At 50.4% G+C, this 17,526-nt stretch overlaps 1 protein-coding gene and 1 long non-coding RNA gene across 4 annotated transcripts in view; one reads left to right on the top strand and one right to left on the bottom strand.

The window, feature by feature from the left end:
* Positions 1–17,526, top strand: part of Capn2 (calpain 2) — a 50,727-nt gene that overhangs the window by 6,344 nt on the left and 26,857 nt on the right. The window lies entirely within an intron of this gene.
* Positions 12,449–13,749, bottom strand: LOC102555308 (uncharacterized). Its single transcript, XR_015636234.1, has 2 exons — positions 13,537–13,749; positions 12,449–12,722 (listed from the first exon to the last, which is right to left on the bottom strand). It is a non-coding gene; the product is annotated as an uncharacterized LOC102555308 (long non-coding RNA).

Below are 17,526 nucleotides of genomic sequence, written 5' to 3'. Positions count from 1 at the left end.
ACACAACTTTTGCTGAGTGGGATTCCTAAAATTCTATAGAGTTTTTTCACCTGCAGAAAACAGGCCCAGGAAAGAGAGCAGACCGGGCATCCTAGGGTGCCTAAGATGAGTGTCCTTTGGGGACAAGCCACTGCTTAAAGGAAATGGAGAGGGTGGGGTTGGAGGTTGATTGAGATTTTGACTGACCTGGGAGCATTTGAAGGGTCTAGGAAAATACAGCAGTTTCTGGGTGCTAACGAAGCCTGCACAACTACTTCAGAAGTCTGTCCACATCCTAAGGCCCGGGCCACATGTAACAAGTGCCTGAGCTAAGGCCCATTTCCGCTCCACCAAGCAGTTTGGGAGGGGCCACAAGGGTTAAACTCCTGGGAGAAATTGTTTGCTGTATGCCCGGAACTGAATGGGAAAGAGGCATGTAGACCTTCCTAAACGTTCTCAGTAATCAGTTTAAGATTTCTGGAAGTACCAGAGTAGCCATTTTATCTTCCTTCGGCTTCATATTCTGGGAGATTCTAACGAGGCTGTGGGTGGTGAAATGTGGCTTACTGAACTCTCACCCGTACTCTGACATCTGGGCTTGAGATCCTGAAGGGGTGGTGACATCGCCAAGTCCCAAAAGACTCAGAGGCAATAGAAGGGCTGTGGCAGACAGACACACATTCCCAGTAGGGTTGGTAACAACATCTTCAACTCCCAAAAGGCTGAGAAGCAACAGAACAGGACTGGGGCGAAGACACAGGTTTCAGTAATGTCAATGGTTGGGAGACCATGGCCCAGGCATCCCTGGGGACCTCAGTTTTCCCAAAATGCAGGAGGGAAGGTAAACAAGATGTTATCAGAGCCCACTGATGTGTGGCATTCAGCCCTCTAAGGCTGTTCTTGCAGTGGGGCGGGATAGTGGTGCAGTTCTTGACCAGCATTCATGAATGAGGTCCCAGGTTCAATCCCTGTGGCAGCAACCAGTCACTCAGTAAGATCAAGTCCCCAGCCAACTGTTTTTCATTCTTTGGTCCGGTGGGTAAGCAAGACGTATCACCTGAGAAACAGTGCATGACTCAGACGGCAGCATTGGGTTTACTTGGTTTGGTTGCACAGCACCATCCCGAATCCCAAGTAGATAGTTTTTCACGCATGCTATGCAGATATGAAAAACTGAAGCACAGAGGCAGGAGGGTCCATGGAAGGCTGTGTCCTAGTCATTGTCAGAGCTCTGGTCTGATGCCAAGTCATTTTATAACCCGACAGGTTCAGAATCCTCAGTGCTGAGCTGAGAGAGGATGTTTCATTTTCTCTGTGCCTCCTACCCAAATGCGTTCACTGCCCCAGTGAGCCTTCGTAAATGACCTCCTTGGATGTGTACACGTTCTTGCATCTGTCCACACCCTCCCACACCCGTTACCGTGCTGCCCTCCAGGGCTTTACTCAGTCTCTCACCTGCATTCCTGGAAGGCTCAGCTTCGGGCCCTCCCTCAAATGCCCCGCATCACCACCACGGCTGTGTGCGCATGCGCACCCGTGAGTGTGCGCACACCCGTGCCTGTGCCCATGCTTGTGCCAGTGCGTATGTGCGCGTGGGCACACACGGAGGCACAGAGGTGCTCCCACCGTGAGCCACCTGCGTTGCAGAACGTGGTTGGGCAAGGCATGGACTCAGCAAAGAAAAAGAATCTGCCCTTCTTCAAGGAAGACTGGAGTGGAAAGGCTGAGCCTTAGTTAGGCCGGCTGGAAGGCCAGCCACTCTGTACTCTGTAACTGCTGATTGTGATGGATTCTGTGCCCAGCAGGCCTCTGAGGTCCAGGTGAGAGTGCTGACACAGCTGTTCAAATGGCAGGCCTGTGCAGCCCTGTGCGCTCTGGGCCATTGAAGTGAGCCACTTCATCTCCACCTTCATTGAGCTCCCAGAACACCTACCACCAGGTGTTTGGCCACAGGGTGACCTTCTGCGCAGCCTCCTAGTGCTCGCCTCATTAGAGAGCAGCAGGAAGGCAGCTCTGTGGGACCTATGGCCCTGAAGGTGTAGTTTCTGGTCTTACCTCCTCCACCACTGAGTAGCAGTGATGATCTTGGGTAGGCCACCCACCTTTTGCGAGCGTTTGTTATTGGTTTTTGTTTCTTTTTTTCATTATAATAAATAAAACTATGTGCTTTTAGAATAATTTTAGATTTACAGAAAAATCAAGGAGGTATTGCATAGAATCAGAACCAGTTTCCAGTCATGACCATCACACGAGTGTGGTACATTTGCTACCATAGACGAACCAGTATCGGTACACTCTCCTGAGGTCCGCGGAGACTCCTCAGGTTTATCCAGAGACCTTTTGCATCTCGGGGTCTCTCCAGAATGCCTCACTACATCATTGTCATGGCCCCCAGAGCATCTCTCTACTGTGACAGCTTCTCAGTCCTGTTTTTTTTTTCTTGTTAAATGTGCCAGTTTCAAAGAGCACCAGCCAAGAATTTTGCACAATGCTCTTCTCTTGGGGTTTGCAGGCGTCTCTTTTAAAGTAATATACATATGCCTATAACCCCAGCACTCAGGAGGCTGAGACAGGAGGGTCGCTAAGGGTTCCGGGCTACCCTGATCTATGTTGCAAGACCTTATCTCAGACGTCAAATTTAATAATAATTATTATTATAATTAATAATCGCCATAGTAGTAGGGAGGAGAAAAAGAAGTAGAAATAGTAATAGCAGCAGCAGAAGGAGAAGGAGAAGGAGGAGGAGGAGGAGGAGGAGGAGGAGGAGGAGGAGGAGGAGGAGGAGGAGGAGAAGAGGAGGAGGAGGAGGAAGAAGAAGAAGAAGAAGAAGAAGAAGAAGAAGAAGAAGAAGAAGAAGAAGAAAAGCCTGTAGTTTAAAGAAAAAAAAAACAACAAAACAACACACACACACACACACACACACACACACACACACACACACACACACACAGACAGTGACCAGAAAACAAGCGTCAGCTGGTTTAATAGTGAACCCATCTCTCTTCACGGTCCTTCTACCAGCCCCACCCCCAGCCCCTATCCCTCATCCTGCCCCACCCCACCCCACCCCACCCCACCCCCCAGTAGAGGCCCCTCCCTGAGCACTTTAGCATCTATGAGTCATGGTTTCTGCAGATTTCCTTTCTGCTGCAAACGCTTGCACAGCTGCTGTCAGCCTCCCTGTTGTTTTTCCTGCTGCAGATAAGGCAGCAGAAACCGGGCTCTGGTGAAGGGCTAAGCTGCTGTTTTGCCCCTAAGCCCTGTCATGTCCTGGCTGACCCCAGCCTTGGCCATCAGATAGCAAGGCTACAGCCCTGCCTGGTCTGCAGCTCTGTGCTTGACTGTGGGAGTAGAAGTGGTGGGAAGCCATCAGAGCTTCCAGCTCTCTATGGATTCTCCTCTGAAGCCGTGACAAGCCCAGCAGGTAGCAGGGTGACAGGGTTCTAGGTCTGTGGGTCAGGATGTGATCTTTGGTTTGTCTGGGTAGTCCCTCGACCTTCCCACCAGCTGTCTGTACCTAGGAGCCACACTGCACCCCTATATCGACCCAGTCACCACGTCTGAGTAGAAAGGGTTGGGCCGGGTTTTCCTAAGACCTACACTTGCGACATTCTGTGACTTTAAAAATCTGTCAGTTCAACTATGCTTAAGAGCAGGGTCCTAAATCAGTGGAGCCTTGCTTAGCTTAGCCTCAGCTCCCAACAGTATGAACTCTGGGGAAGCTCCTCTCCAGGGTTCTAGCAGTAAGGACTTCATGTCCTATGAGGTCCAGGGGGGTCCTGGCCACAATGTTGTGTAGAAGATGAGCCCCAGGATGAGGTGGCCTAGAAGGCAGGTGTGCAATGAAGCAGGCTAGACCAGCTCTGTCCCAGGAGAGCACTTAGCAGTGATATAAATGTCCAGCTATACTACCCAGTAGGCTAACCGCCAGTCATGTCCCTGAGCGACACTCAAAGTGTGAGGTGTGCAACTGAGGAACTGAACTTGGTGTTTTGTTTTCTGAAGTGAGGTCTCACTCCATGGCCCACTCCCTGATTCAAGGAGCTCTTCCTGCCCTGGCTTCCCACACATGTGGACATGTGGATGCTAAGTGTGCACCATCATGACGGGTGGGGGAACTGAACTTGTAGGTTTTATTTAAATCCCACTAAATGTGTCTGTGGCAGCAGATAGTGCTGGGTTTTGGTGCCCGGTGATTAGAGGCCTCTTAGCTCCGTCACTTTGAACAGCAGGAGTGCCCTTCCATATACTGGGTTTGACAACCCTGAAGATGAAATGGAATGACTTACAGAGGCTCAGTGTGCAAGAGGGTGAGCCGTGGAAAGGTTTAGTAAGGTCTCTGGGGACAGAATGTCAGAGGGGAGTATGCTCAGATGAGGTTTCATCACCCTGCCCATCTTCCATGCCTGAATAGGACCAGCCTTAGCACCTAATGTGGTGACCATGATGCTGTCAGAGAGAGAAGTGACTGAGGGGCATAACACTGGGGAAAGTTCCAGATTCCTCTGCTCCCGTGCCTTGGAGTTGTGATGGTCAAAACTTCCTGCTATTTCCTCCCCAGAGCCAAAGGCCATTAATGCCACACAGCCCGGGTCCCTGCACCGCATAGCCTAGGCTCCTATACCCGCACAGCCCAAGCCCCTGTACCACAGAGCCTAGGCTCCTATACCACACAGCCTGGGCTCCTGTGCTTGCCCCCAACACCCTGGTAATGTTGGTCATCAGTTTTCAATTACCCGCCTATGAAATGGGAACCATAAGGACATTTGAGTCCTCTTTCCTTTTCCCACACAATGGAGCATCTCGAGATTTCTGACTCTAAGGTACTCTTGAGACCCCGGGGCCTCTGGGGATTCCTTTCTCCCTCTGGAGATCAGAGAGAACCCACACCTTCACCATTTCTTGTCAAGCCAACCTTCCTTCTGGTGTTACTCCTCCATCTAGTTGCCTCAGCTCAATCCCTTTGCATCCCTCGGGCTGCTGCAGAGGGGGAGGAAGGATGGCTGCTGAAGAGCAGGCGCCTCAGTGGACAGGAGCCCCCCTCTCTCCTCTTCTGTGGGTGTGGGAGGCAGTGAGCTGGGGAAGGGGTGTGAGCCCCTGCAGCCTCCCCCTCACCCCCACCGCCTCTTTCAGGGAGTCCCCACAGCAGTAGAGAGAAAGACAAGGGAATGAATTGGGTCTTTTTCTGTACAAGAGACTGACGCCCTTATGCTGATGAGGAGGGGCTGCCCTTATGCTGAAGAGGAGGGGCTGCCCTTATGCTGATGAGGAGGGGCTGCCCTTATGCTGATGAGGAGGGGCTGCCCTTATGCTGATGAGGAGGGGCTGCCCTTATGCTGATGAGGAGGGGCTGCCCTTATGCTGATGAGGAGGGGTTGCCCTTTTGCTGATGAGGAAGGGTTGCTGCTCTCCAGCTCAGGTTCCTGCCCTCCCCACGCAGATGAAGATAAGATGGCATGCATGTTATGTTGGGAACTCCCATTAGGGGAAGCCTCTTCTGGTTTGCTGCCAGGCTGTGGAATGACTAACAGGAGGCCAGGCCTAGAGTGACTTATCACCCTGACACAGGCCTGGCTCTAGGCTGGGTGCTTCCTCTAGAGGAAACCACACAGCTAGCTCCACAGGGACCCTCGACTGTCATTAGGGTCATTCTTTCTTATCCCCTTTATTTTATTTTTTTTTTTTTTGGTTCTTTTTTTTCGGAGCTGGGGATCGAACCCAGGGCCTTGCGCTTCCTAGGCAAGCGCTCTACCACTGAGCTAAATCCCCAACCCCTCTTATCCCCTTTAAAGTCAAGACCTTCAGTTCCCTGAGAACTGGGGTTCCCTCCCTCTCTGGGCTGCCTAGGACAGGAGCTTGGCTTGTCCCTTCCCCCACGAGGTGCCAGGAGGGGTGGAGACTGAAGGTGATGTTGAAGGCAGGAATGTAGCTAGGAGCTGCTTCCGAGTTCCTTTTTATCCATCCAGCTGTGGACCAGTGAGGGGAGGAAGGGGGCCAGCATAGGATGGAGCCACAAAACCAGCAGGACAGAAAGCAGGCTTTCTCCTGGGTGTCATTTGGGGCAGAGAATTCTTGGTTGGTGAAGGGGTTGGGAGTCCCTTCAGAGTCTGTTCAGGACAAATCCCCACAACAGGTGCTCAGCAAAAAGGAGATGTATTACCAGGGAGGGACCGGAGATTGGGGGGTTGGAGGGCAGAGCTGCCTCTAGACTGGGAAAAGGCAAGAAGCAGCAGGTGGTATTTGCAGGAGTGAATTTTCAAGGAGAAAGGGGGATAGTTTGTGCTAGGATGAATTGGTAAGTCCTGATTGGACAGATTAGCCCGTGTCACCAAATAATGATCGTTGGACCTTGATGTTTAGTCTCGGGAATGAGTCAGTGGCTAAATAAGGAAATAGAACCTGGGGGCCTAGCTTCGGGGATGTAATCTAACTGTCTAGCAAGGGAGAGGGAAGGAGGGTGGGCAAGGCCAGCCTGCAGTACTTAGGCCTGCTAAAGAGCCCTTCAGTGGGGGAAGGCGGGAGAGGGTGTGTTCTTGAGAAGTCAGCAGCATTCTAGGCCACTGCTACCCCGCACTTGCCAGGAACACTCCCTCAGACAGGTTGAGATGGTCCTAGTGTGGGGAGGACGGAAACGTCCCAGTCGGAGCCACTGGCAAAGGAGCACAGGGTCTCGGACACAAGGCCACAGAGGGTCACACCACACTGGGTTGGCCATCGAGGAGGCTCCCCAGACGGGTGGCAGTGCTCTGATGGTACATGCCAAAGACAGCCGCACACACCTCCCGAATTGCAGCAGCCTAACTGAGGCAAGATTATGCCTACAGTAACATTGGAGCCACGGGGCAGCTTGCACAGGGATTCAGCATTGTTGGGATATTTGAGCACGTGGGAGAGGAAGACCAGGCTTCCCACCAGCACTGGGAGGAGCTTCAAAAAGGAGAAGGTGGGGAAGACTTCTCTTGAGTTTCTGTCAGGCCCGTCTACCAGTTTCTTCAGTTTCCCAGCTCTGGTCCATCCTAAAGCACTCATTGGAAGTGTGTGGGAATGTATCTGGAGACCAGGGTGTCCCGTGTGTGACCTGCGAAGTTGATGTCCAGGACATCCGGACAATAGCCTCTCAAACCCTTAGAGACTCAGTCAGCTGGTGCAGCTAAAATGTAAATGGCTTTGACGTGCCTGGAGGGGCTGACAGGGTGGGACAGCCTAGTATCAGAAAGTGAAGCGTTAAGGCGGAGCCTCAGTCTCAATCCCCCTCACTGTCCCCCCCACCCCCAGGATGAGGGCTGCACTTCAGATTCCAAACCGACTGACCTTTCTACCCTGAGCTGTGCCTATTCTCCACACCTTTGACCCTTCCCTCTCCCCAACTCTCCTCACTCAGTCCCAGCTGCCCCTCTGCTAAGCCCACCCCATGGCCTCGTCCCTGCCAAGACCTGTGTGCACCACCATCATTGGGATCCAGTCTCCATGTCGAGTTAGCTGCCCAAGTGTCTTGACATTGCCTAAGGCTAGATTAGAGGGTGATGGTGCCCTCTGGCCTGCATGCACAGCACAGGGGTGTGTGTGTGTGTGTGTGTGTGTGTGTGTGTGTGTGTGTGTGTGTGTGTAAAGGTAGAAGAACCACAGAAAGTTAAGCACAAATGAGAGAAAATGTAACCATCAAAACTTTCCAGGCACAAGGAGAGCTTTCAGGAGTGATGGAGTTGGCTGGTCTGTGTCCTGTCTCCCTTTCCCCCACCCCCACCCCTTCCCCCTCGAGCTTAAGCACTGCCTTGGCCGGTGGTTGAAGTTTATGAACGATGGGTGTCTCCCTCCCCTGGGCTTATAACTCACTCATAGCCATGGTAGGGCTAAGCTGACACAGGGCCTGGTCAGGGTTTATCCCCAGGCTATTGCTTTCTGGTGTGGTGAAGATGTGCAGAACCCAGCTTGCCCTAGGTCCCCTGGGTGCTTCGCCACTCTGCCTCACTTTCCTGTTTGGGAAGGAAAGGTGTTGACAGCTGAAGGACACGGGAGAGAAAACACCCAACAAGTATGTCATCTTTCCCTTAGTAAGCAGCTGCAGATGAGTCAGCTAGCCACAGATATTCCCCACGGTGGTACAGGTGACCCTGGTCTGCACACGGGGCTGCCGCACAGGGTGCAGGGACCAGGAGTACAGCTCTGGAAATTTACTGGCATAGTCCTGAATGAATTTATCTTTTCAGGAGAGAGCCCTGAAGATTAAAGGAACCATTCATAAGGCCTGTCCTACCTAAGACGGGATCTGGGGTGCCAATGGGGACCAGTCTGCAGGCTTGGGTGTGGCAAGAAGGCTGTGGGGGTCTAGGGGTGCTCATTGGAGCAACAGGAAATAATTAGCCCTTTCATCCAGGAAGACGAAGTGAGTCTCCAAGGCTGAGTCCAAGGTGTGGAAAAGCCCAGACTCCAGCTTTGACTGGCTTTGGCCAAGCAAATTAAAATGGGTAGAGAAAGTCTGAATTCATAGAGACCCTAAGGGCCCGTGGATGAAAGGCCTTCTCAGCTGCCCCAGGCTAGAGAGAATATCACTGAATTGTTGAGGAATAAAAGAAAGATAAACCAAGCAGTAGAAGCTGGTCTGTCGAGGCAGGAGTCTCGGGAGAGCCCATCAGGGGAAGAAACCGTGAGCACAACCGTGGACTCAGGAAGAGGAAGATGCTGGCTTCTGAGAGCCTTGCAGCCTTGTGCTCTGTCAGGTCACCAAGCAGAGAAGGGACCTCCAAAAAGCCTGCGATTCTCAGGTCCAGGGCCCAGCTCTAGATGGCCTAAAGAGAAACTAGGTTTCCCCTGAAAATTTGGTCTGGTGAAGCAGGGTGTGCGGGCTTTCTCTGTAAGGCCCACTCTTACCTCTTAAGCAATTGTGCAAACATGGCTTTGACCTCAGTGCTGAGCTTGACCTCCATATTGACCTTGACTTCAGTACTGACCTTGACCTCCTTTGTTTGGACAGCAGCATTTTCTGCAACTTTGGAAGCACCCCCAAAAGCTCAGCCAGAACCATGAGACAGAGCTACAAACACCACTGTCCCCTCCTCCCCTCCCTCCCACCTTAGTGACAATCTGTCCCTCTCCTCCCCAAGCCCTTCTGCCAGCCTCACACCTCCCAGAACAAAACTGCCAAAGGTGACTAAGGTTTGCACAGGACAAAAAGAAAGGCAGCAAGGTTCACCCAAAGTCAAGTGGCAGCAGCATCGGACCAGACCTAGGTTTCTAACCACAATTGTGTGTATCTGTCGGCCTCGGCCTCAGCCTCAGCCTCAGCCTCAGCCTCAGCCTCAGCCTCAGCCTCAGCCTCAGCCTCAGCCTCAGCCTCAGCCTCAGCCTCGGGTGGGCCTCTTGGGTCTCACTTGATTAGCTTCTCGCCACACAGGCTGGGCCAGTGCCCCTGCCCGAAGTGACTGCTGCCCCTCCAGCCTTAGTGTCCAAGGCTCCTGGGTCATGGGCCCAGTGGGCAACTGTCATGTCCATTTTGTTTACCTATCAAGCAAATGGGACAAGTGGTGCTTAGGACAATGTAAGGAGGGTGGCTCACACCCAGGGAAGGAAAGGCCACAGGAAGGGAGAGCCTGGGCCAAGGAACAAAGTGAACTGAAGCTACAGGGGGTTGAGAGAGTAAAGAACCTAGAGTCTGAGGAGCTTGGGAGGGCGGTGTTACGGTTAATGGTGCCTTCTGGTGCTGGAAGAAAAAACGGGTGTGTGGAACATGCCGGAGGGGTGAAAAACTAGACGCAGAACTGGGTAGGCCAGGTCTCTGAACTGGCATGAGCTCTGCCTACAGTAAGTCACACCCTGGACGGGAACCCTGGAGGACCTCAACAGAGGAAAGCAGGATTTCTCAGTGTGTCTCCAAGCAAAAGATGAAGGTGTCAGGTTTGCTGCGAGGCCCTTGGTGACTCCCCTGGCCACAGTAATGTCCTTTCAGTGCTGGGTCTAGACTCCAGAACCTTGCCTCCCCCACCTTCCTCAAATTGTCAGTCATTTTACTTCAGAGTTTAATGATCCACAGACTCCCTCTCTATAGGTATCTGTAGCCCAAGTCTGGCCTCTTTATTTGGAGTGGGTTATTCTAGCTCTCTGTATTATCACAGAAACAAAGTCCAGTGGGAGTAGGTGACAGAGAGGGCACAGGAGGCCCCCACGGCTCAGTCTGCAGCTTCAGTGTCTTCCTGGATGTCTGACTGATGTGGGGTAGCCTGGGTGACAGATTGGCATTCTGTGAACAGTGGTCACGGGGCAGCTCAGTAACCTCTGGGCTAACCACGGACGTGTTCACAGCTGCCAGCTCCCACCCTGGGGAGGCACAGCCTTGGGGACTCTCATGAGGGATAAATGCTACAGTGACCCATCTCTGACCCTTGTCCCTGCTCTCGTTCAGGGTGCTGGACAGAAGCCAGTATGAGGCTTCCCAGGCAAGAAAGGCAGACTAGAGACGATATGTCACAGTTGTACAGCAGCCAAGGCGGGGTTTATATATACATGGCCTCTCCTCCTTCCCAGGGTACACTGACAACAGTGTAAATATAGACAGTACAAGCTGTGATAGCCTTTAAAGAAAACCAAGCAGTTACAAAGAAAATACAGTCCGGGGTTGGGGATTTAGCTCAGCGGTAGAGGCCCTGAGTTTGGTCCCCAGCTCCAAAAAAAAGAAAAGGAAAAAAAAAAAAGAAAGAAAATACAGTCCAGAGCCAGCCAAATTATAGACACCTGTAATCTCTGCACATGGGAGGCTGAGGCAGGAGGACTGCTGTAAATTTGAGACCAGTCTAGACTATTAAGGAGTTCCCGGTCAGCCTGAGCCTCAGTCTTACAGACTGAGACCCTGTCTTAACAGAGAAAAAGAGATGTCAAGAGGAAGAGGGAGCCCTAACCCAGAGAGAAAAGGGTAAGTACTGTCGAGGGCACTCACTGTGGCAGATAGCCCTGTGCTGAGGGCACCGAGGGCCTCTGGCTCCTGCTGGCCAGCCAGCCTAGCCTGAGTAGCCCAGTGAGAAACCCTGTCTCAAAAGCAGAGTGGCATCTGAGGAACAACTCCTGAGGCGGAACTGCACACACATGCACAGCCTCCTGCTCTTGTGTATGCACATCACACACACACACACACACACACACATATACACACACACATACACACACACATACACACACACATAGGCACACTCTCCTGCTCTTGTGTATATGCACACACATTAACACTCCTGCTCTCCTGTATGTACACAATCACACGCATACACACATGCACAGCCTGCATATAACACCATACACACACACACACACACACACACACAGGCACACTCTCCTGCTCTTGTGTATATGCACACATATGAATGGCCTCCTGCTCTCCTGTATGCATGCAATCACACACATACACACAACCATAGCCTCCTGCTTTTGTGTATGTCACATAACACATATACATATACATACACATGCACACACACAAACATGCACACAGGCAGAGCCTTCTGCTCTTGTGTATATGCACACACACATGAACACACACATATACCCAGGCGCGCGCGCGCACGCACACACACACACACACACACACACACACACACATCAGTTTTTCCTTTTTCTATTAACTGTATATTTTTCTAGTAAGTTTGGTCTTTTGCTCTTTACATATTAAAAAAAAAAGTGACCTGTGGTCTAGGTCTGAACAACATTCATTTTTCACCTTTTTTGTATTCTCATTCATTTACTTTGGTTTTATTTATTGTGACTTTTACCATGTAATTTCTTTAATGTAGTTAAATTTACTATTTTAGATTTAAACATTTTTAACTTATGACTTTAAAGTTTCATGGCTTCTAAATTACAACTAGATAGCTAATTTTTACTCTACGATTGCAATAGAATTCCCCCACTTTTTCTAGAATTTTTGGGGATTCACAGACGATGTCAAATATTACCATAATATAAAATATGCAAACACATAAGAGGACAAATGTATAAATGGATCGTTTGTTGCAGTTAGGACTGTATACATGGTATGTATAGATATAAATTTAAGTTGATAATATGACTGTTTATATATGAATGTCAAACCATTCATCATTCCTTCTGAGTGCCCTCCACAAGTAAGGAGGTCAGAGGACAACCTGCAGGAGTCAGCTCTCTCCTTCTACCTTCTGAGTTCTGGGGCTCAAACCCAGACCTTAGGGGCAGAGCCTAAGATCCATCCCTCAGCCTGTTCTTCTGCTCATGGTTTTAGACATTCTTACTCATGGTCGCTTTGTCACTTTGCTCTGCTGTTTAGGGTGGTTTGAGGGGGTTGGGGGGAGCATGGCCTGGAGCTTGTGCCAGGCGTGAGTCCCAGGGCCTGGGGAACTCTTCCTAAGTTCCAAAGTGCTCGAATGACGGTGTACACCACGACTTGGGCCTCTTAGATACTGCTGTCTGCCTGGGCCTCATGCTTAATTCCCCCATAAACATAGGTGTGGACAGATTCCGATTTTTATTGCTATTTTTATTGAGATCACATTTATAGGCCAATTTAAGAGGAAAAGACGTTTTTATGATAATAAATCTTTGTAGCTGAGAATATGGACTACTTTAAAAAACACAGGGTAGACAATTGCCTCAGCCCCACAGGCTGGGGCCTGTGCAACTTTATTAATACAGGTCAGCAGCTGCCGGGGGCTCTTTTCTTCGTCTCGTTCTGCAGGTTGGGGGCAATTGACAGAATTCTAGAACCTGAAGTGGGACTTGTACAATGCTACCTACCAAGAGAGAGCCACCATCAGAGGAAGCAGGGAAAACGTGCCCTGACCATTGGTCTACAGGTCCCCCACTGGCTAAACCACACCAGCAGCCATAGCGTCTGCTGGTCAGGGGGCTTCTAAGCAGAAACCAGGCTGGAGGCTACAAACTAAACACAGAGGCAAGCAAAAGGTTGCCAGGCTCCTAACCGCAGCCAGCCATAGTCCAGCATCAGGCTCTGGGGACAAGTGTTTCTGCTTGAGGTAAATAGAGTAATTTGGGGACCCAAAAAGAGTCCACAGAAGATGATGCACAAAGAACCTTTGTACCTGTGTAACAACAGTGATGACTACCAGGAGAGACAGTCCTCTCCCCTCCTCCCCACGGCGTGGGCCAAGGTCTGAGTGGTCCCTCCCAACAGCGTCGTCCTGTTGTGACTGGCAAGCAGAGCCAAAAGTGTGCCACTGGGGAGCAGAGCCTTCTAGTCTTGAATCTCTTACCGCTGCCGGTTAAAACCTGTACATTTCTTTTCTCAAGCCGCACCCACGTGACCACATTCCAGGGCCTCCGCCCTGGACCCTACAGGCACCCTTTAGGGCTGGCGCTAAAACAGACTAGCTGAATCCCTTCGTGGTAGTTAATCCACTTATCAGACCCTCCCAAACTAGCTGGCTGACTTATTACCAGCCCAGCCTGTAACTGCCCCAAGCAAGTTTTGCTTAGCGGGGAACCCCGGGGACATCTCCAACTAGGCTACCTGCCCACGAACAGGTCCTCGTGATTATCCAGAAGGGACAGATTTCCATAAATGCTACAGAGGAGGTGGATTCTGACCTTGGTGGGGGATAAGTCAGAAATGGGTGGGGCTGAGGGAAGAGGCCATGGTTGATACAGTTGTAGCGCAGGTGTCTTGGCGAGAAACCGTCTACTGCTCTTGGGGCTTACAGGTGGCGTGAGCGCTCTGCAGAGTCTCAGGTCACATCTCGAAGATCCGGGTCTCCCAACACTGCTCTGAGTTGGGCGAATCTGAAAGAGGCACCAACCTATCTGCAAAGCAGGGGCGTAGAGGGTGTGCAAGAAAGAATTTAAATTAGCAGACAGCTGTGGTCAGTGTTCAGGAACCCAGACTGCGCCCGCTGAAACTGGTTTCCGCCATGAAATGGGGGCACTGTTTAGTGACCGTGAAAGGATGTGATACTGTGAACACGTATGCAAATGCTTGCACAGGCCTGGCACATGGCAGGCCTTTGAGCGTGTCAACTGGGTAGAGATTGATGCCAATATATTTTGTAGGAATCCATATTTAAAAGGGGGGGAGTTAATGGAGCTTCCTTTCCTATCTCTAAATATTCTGATTGGGCTAAGGGAGAACATGAAGGAATCAAATATAAAATGTGATTTCAGGTGTTTCCAACTTATTAAAACCCAAAATATTCTCCTTCCTCTAAGGCTTCCTCACTGGGCTCGAGAGTTAGAAAAGTTGAATGTGTGGTTGTAAGCACACATGTAATCCCAGCACATAGGAGTCTTGGGCGGGAGAAGTTTTGAGGTTCTAGATAGCCTATGCTACGCAGTGAGACCTTGTTTCCACGCACCCACAGATCCAAAGTGTGCATTCGCTGCTTCCCGCCTTGGCTTTGACTGTAGGGTTGTCTTGGCTGTGTAATGCTAAGCTTTCACGTTGTCTTGGTGAATTACCTTGTACTGAAGAGATTATAGGCTTTAATATTTCATAAATGTGGCAGTTTGCATACTAATGACCCCCGTGGGCCCCTGTATTTGAATATATTTGGATGCTTGGTTGCTATTTGAAAGGATTACATCGATTAGGAGGTGTATCCTTGTTAGTGGAAGTGGTCTATTGAACCTTGTTGATTGTTAGTGTATCCTTCCAAAGTGTTGAATTCGAATTTACAGTTGAGCATTCCTAGTGGGAACAGGATACTCTTGATGAAAAGAAATTACTGACATGTGTTATTCTGAAACAAAGCCCAAGATTTGGCTGGGTAGGATAGCACACACCTTTGATTACAGCACTAGAGAGGCAGAGGCAGTCAGAGAGCTCTGTGAGTTCAAAATCAGCCTGGTCTACATATGGAGTTCCAAACCAGCCAGAGCTCCATAGTGAGACTGTGTCTCAAGAAAACAAAACAAGAAACGTCCCAGTATTTGGACTTAGAGACTGTGTGTGGGAGATCTGACAAATATCTACTCCATGGACCTCCTGACCTTTGGAGATAAGAGAGGTGTTAGGAATGACCTGAGCCCTATGAGAAGTTCTAGAAAAATGCAGACTATTCTTTGTCAGCATTAAAGTGTTGTGCAAGTGTTAGACACCTGTTTGTTTTTAAATTCCTGCTGGTAGGAAGAACACGGACTAGAGGGGGAGGGGGTCTGAGCTGTGCCCCTTCCAGGATGGAGGAGCTAAGCCTACCTTAAAGCCCCTGTCTTGTCGCCCAGGGGACCCTCTAGCATCGTGACCCTTTCAGAAGAAGCTGGATGGCAAGTGGTGAGGAAAATGCTCCTCTCCAAAGGCGGCTTGAGAAGAGGCCTAATTCTTGCCTGTCTAGGATGGATATGTGCTTCTGAGACATGGAGAAAACCAGAAGCCACAAAGCGTGGCCACTGATTTCCAGGATGTGGCAAGAGCACACTGCACTGCTAGTGGTGATTCAAGACAGGTGTGCCCATCTAATATGAATACAAATACGGAAATACAAACATGTCACTTTCCAAGGCCAGTCCTTCACGCACTCAGTCATTGTTCGCTGAACAGCACGCTGGTCCACAGTGACCTCTGAGATTATAAAGGCCTGGCGTTCCACGTATGCCTATGCTTCCGTGTGCATGCTGATGTGCGAGCATTGGTCACTGGGGCTGAGGGGATCCGGAGGCGGGGAGGGAGGACGTCAGGGTGGTCACCAACGTGCTCACCAGGCCTCCCCTAAGCAGATCCTCAGATTTGATGGAACCTTACACAGAATCCATGCAAGCCCCAGCTCAGGTCTGACCCCACACGGTGGGTCCATTTTCACACCCCAGGCTGTGTCCTCCAAATGCCATGAATAGGCTACAATCTAGGCAGTTTGCAAGAGTCCTAGAAAATGTAATAAGTTCAAACTAATCTAGAATCACAACCATTGCCAGGCTCCTAAAGAGGTCTAAAGGAGAGGAGAGATGGTATAAAAAGAGGGGGGCTCCTATTACCCCAGAAGCAGCTGGTGCCTAGAGCACTAGCCCTTTAGTTATGGGGAGTCTGAGTGTCTTAGATGGACGAGCAGTCGATCTCTGGAAACTGGCAGGTCTTTCTTAACACTGTGTCCACAGGTCCATCCAAGGTACAAGGGGGAGATAGGTAGGAAAAGCACTCCCAGATAGGTATCCATCCTTGCTAATCCTCAGATCTACCTGCTGTCCAGAGATAGAAAGGATCACTACCAAATTTCTCCTGGGTCCCCAGTCAGAGTCTCCGGTTTGGACAATATAGTGGCCTCAATGACCCGAAAGCTTGGATCCTGACAGCCAATAAAGCCCTACCTTTAAAACTTGGGCAGGCAGCTGTTTGAGTGTGTGTGTGCAGTGGACACAGAGGCTTGCTAAGCCTTGCGACTCTTTAAAGTGAAGACAGCAAGTGCGCTACATGGCCTCCTGGAGCTGTTAGGAGTAATGAGAAGAATTTGGATCTCCCAGATCAGTGGGCAGCATGCAGGAGGTCTGAATAAGCAATGGCTCTTGTCCACCTTCTCCCAGCAGTAAGCCACAGGGACTTGCAACCCAGTGCGCTGGGTCAGGAAATGGGGGAAATGATCAGTTCATGTGAAGGAAATACTTCAAGCCAGGTTTGGCTTCATGGATGGCTCCACTCGGGAATCTAGCTTCCTCATCTCTCAGCCTTTCTTCATCAGCATTGGCAGGGTTTCATGGAGGCAGCATGATGTCAGAGCCCTTCAGACCACACATCTTTATAGATGCAATGCAGAGGCCACCTGCCCCACCCCTGAAGTTCAACTGGGGGGAGGGGGGGTCATTACACTTTGTTCCTGAAGTCAGGCAATGCCCCTGTATTCCAGTCGTCTGGAATTGGGGACAGGTCTATAGCTACTGAACCTTGAGACAGAGTCCCGGGAAGGCTCTGGTGTTACTAGGAGAACGGCAAATGGTTGTGGTGGAAAACTACAAAAATCTGCATTGCTCTACTGCTCACCCAAGTCCAGAAGTTTTGCTTTCTTTTGGTGACCTGCTGACTAATCAGGGAGGCTGTGTGTTCACTCACCACCCGCTGCCACCATTTGTCACACAGCACAACCTGAGGAGCTGAGTGCAGTCCTGTCAGAGGGGTCACGTAGCTCAGGCTATATCAGGATTTGCCCAGTAGCCACCAGAATTCAGAACTTCATAAAGGCTGCAAGGATTCTAATTAACCAAGCCATGCCCTGTGGTTGCCAAGACAACTTCTACTGTAGTAAACATCTTCATTCTCTTCCTAGTTCCCTTTTGTTGCTGGTTTTTTTTGTTTGTTTGTTTGTTTGTTTTTGTTTGTTTTTGTTTTTTTTTTTGTTTTGTTTTTGTGCTCAACAATGTCCCTGTCTGCAAACTGTCTTGAGCTGGTGCTGGACCAGGTTGTCTCTAAGTGCGGGATTGACCTAGTGCTTCCTACATGGAGCTCCTGCAATGGTCCCCAAGGAGGACTGCATGCTTTAGACACACATCCTCCTTCACAAAGAATGGGCCTGATGATCAGAGAGCCTCATCTGGTTGTCCCTGTCCCTTCCCTCCCATGTCCACATCCCAGAGGTGAGCTCTGCCTCTACCCCAGGATACCCT

This window comes from Rattus norvegicus, chromosome 13 (assembly GCF_021556685.1).
Source record: "Rattus norvegicus strain SHRSP/BbbUtx chromosome 13, alternate assembly SHRSP_T2T, whole genome shotgun sequence".
NCBI lineage: Eukaryota > Metazoa > Chordata > Mammalia > Rodentia > Muridae > Rattus > Rattus norvegicus.
This window is presented reverse-complemented; position numbering and strand designations above follow the sequence as displayed.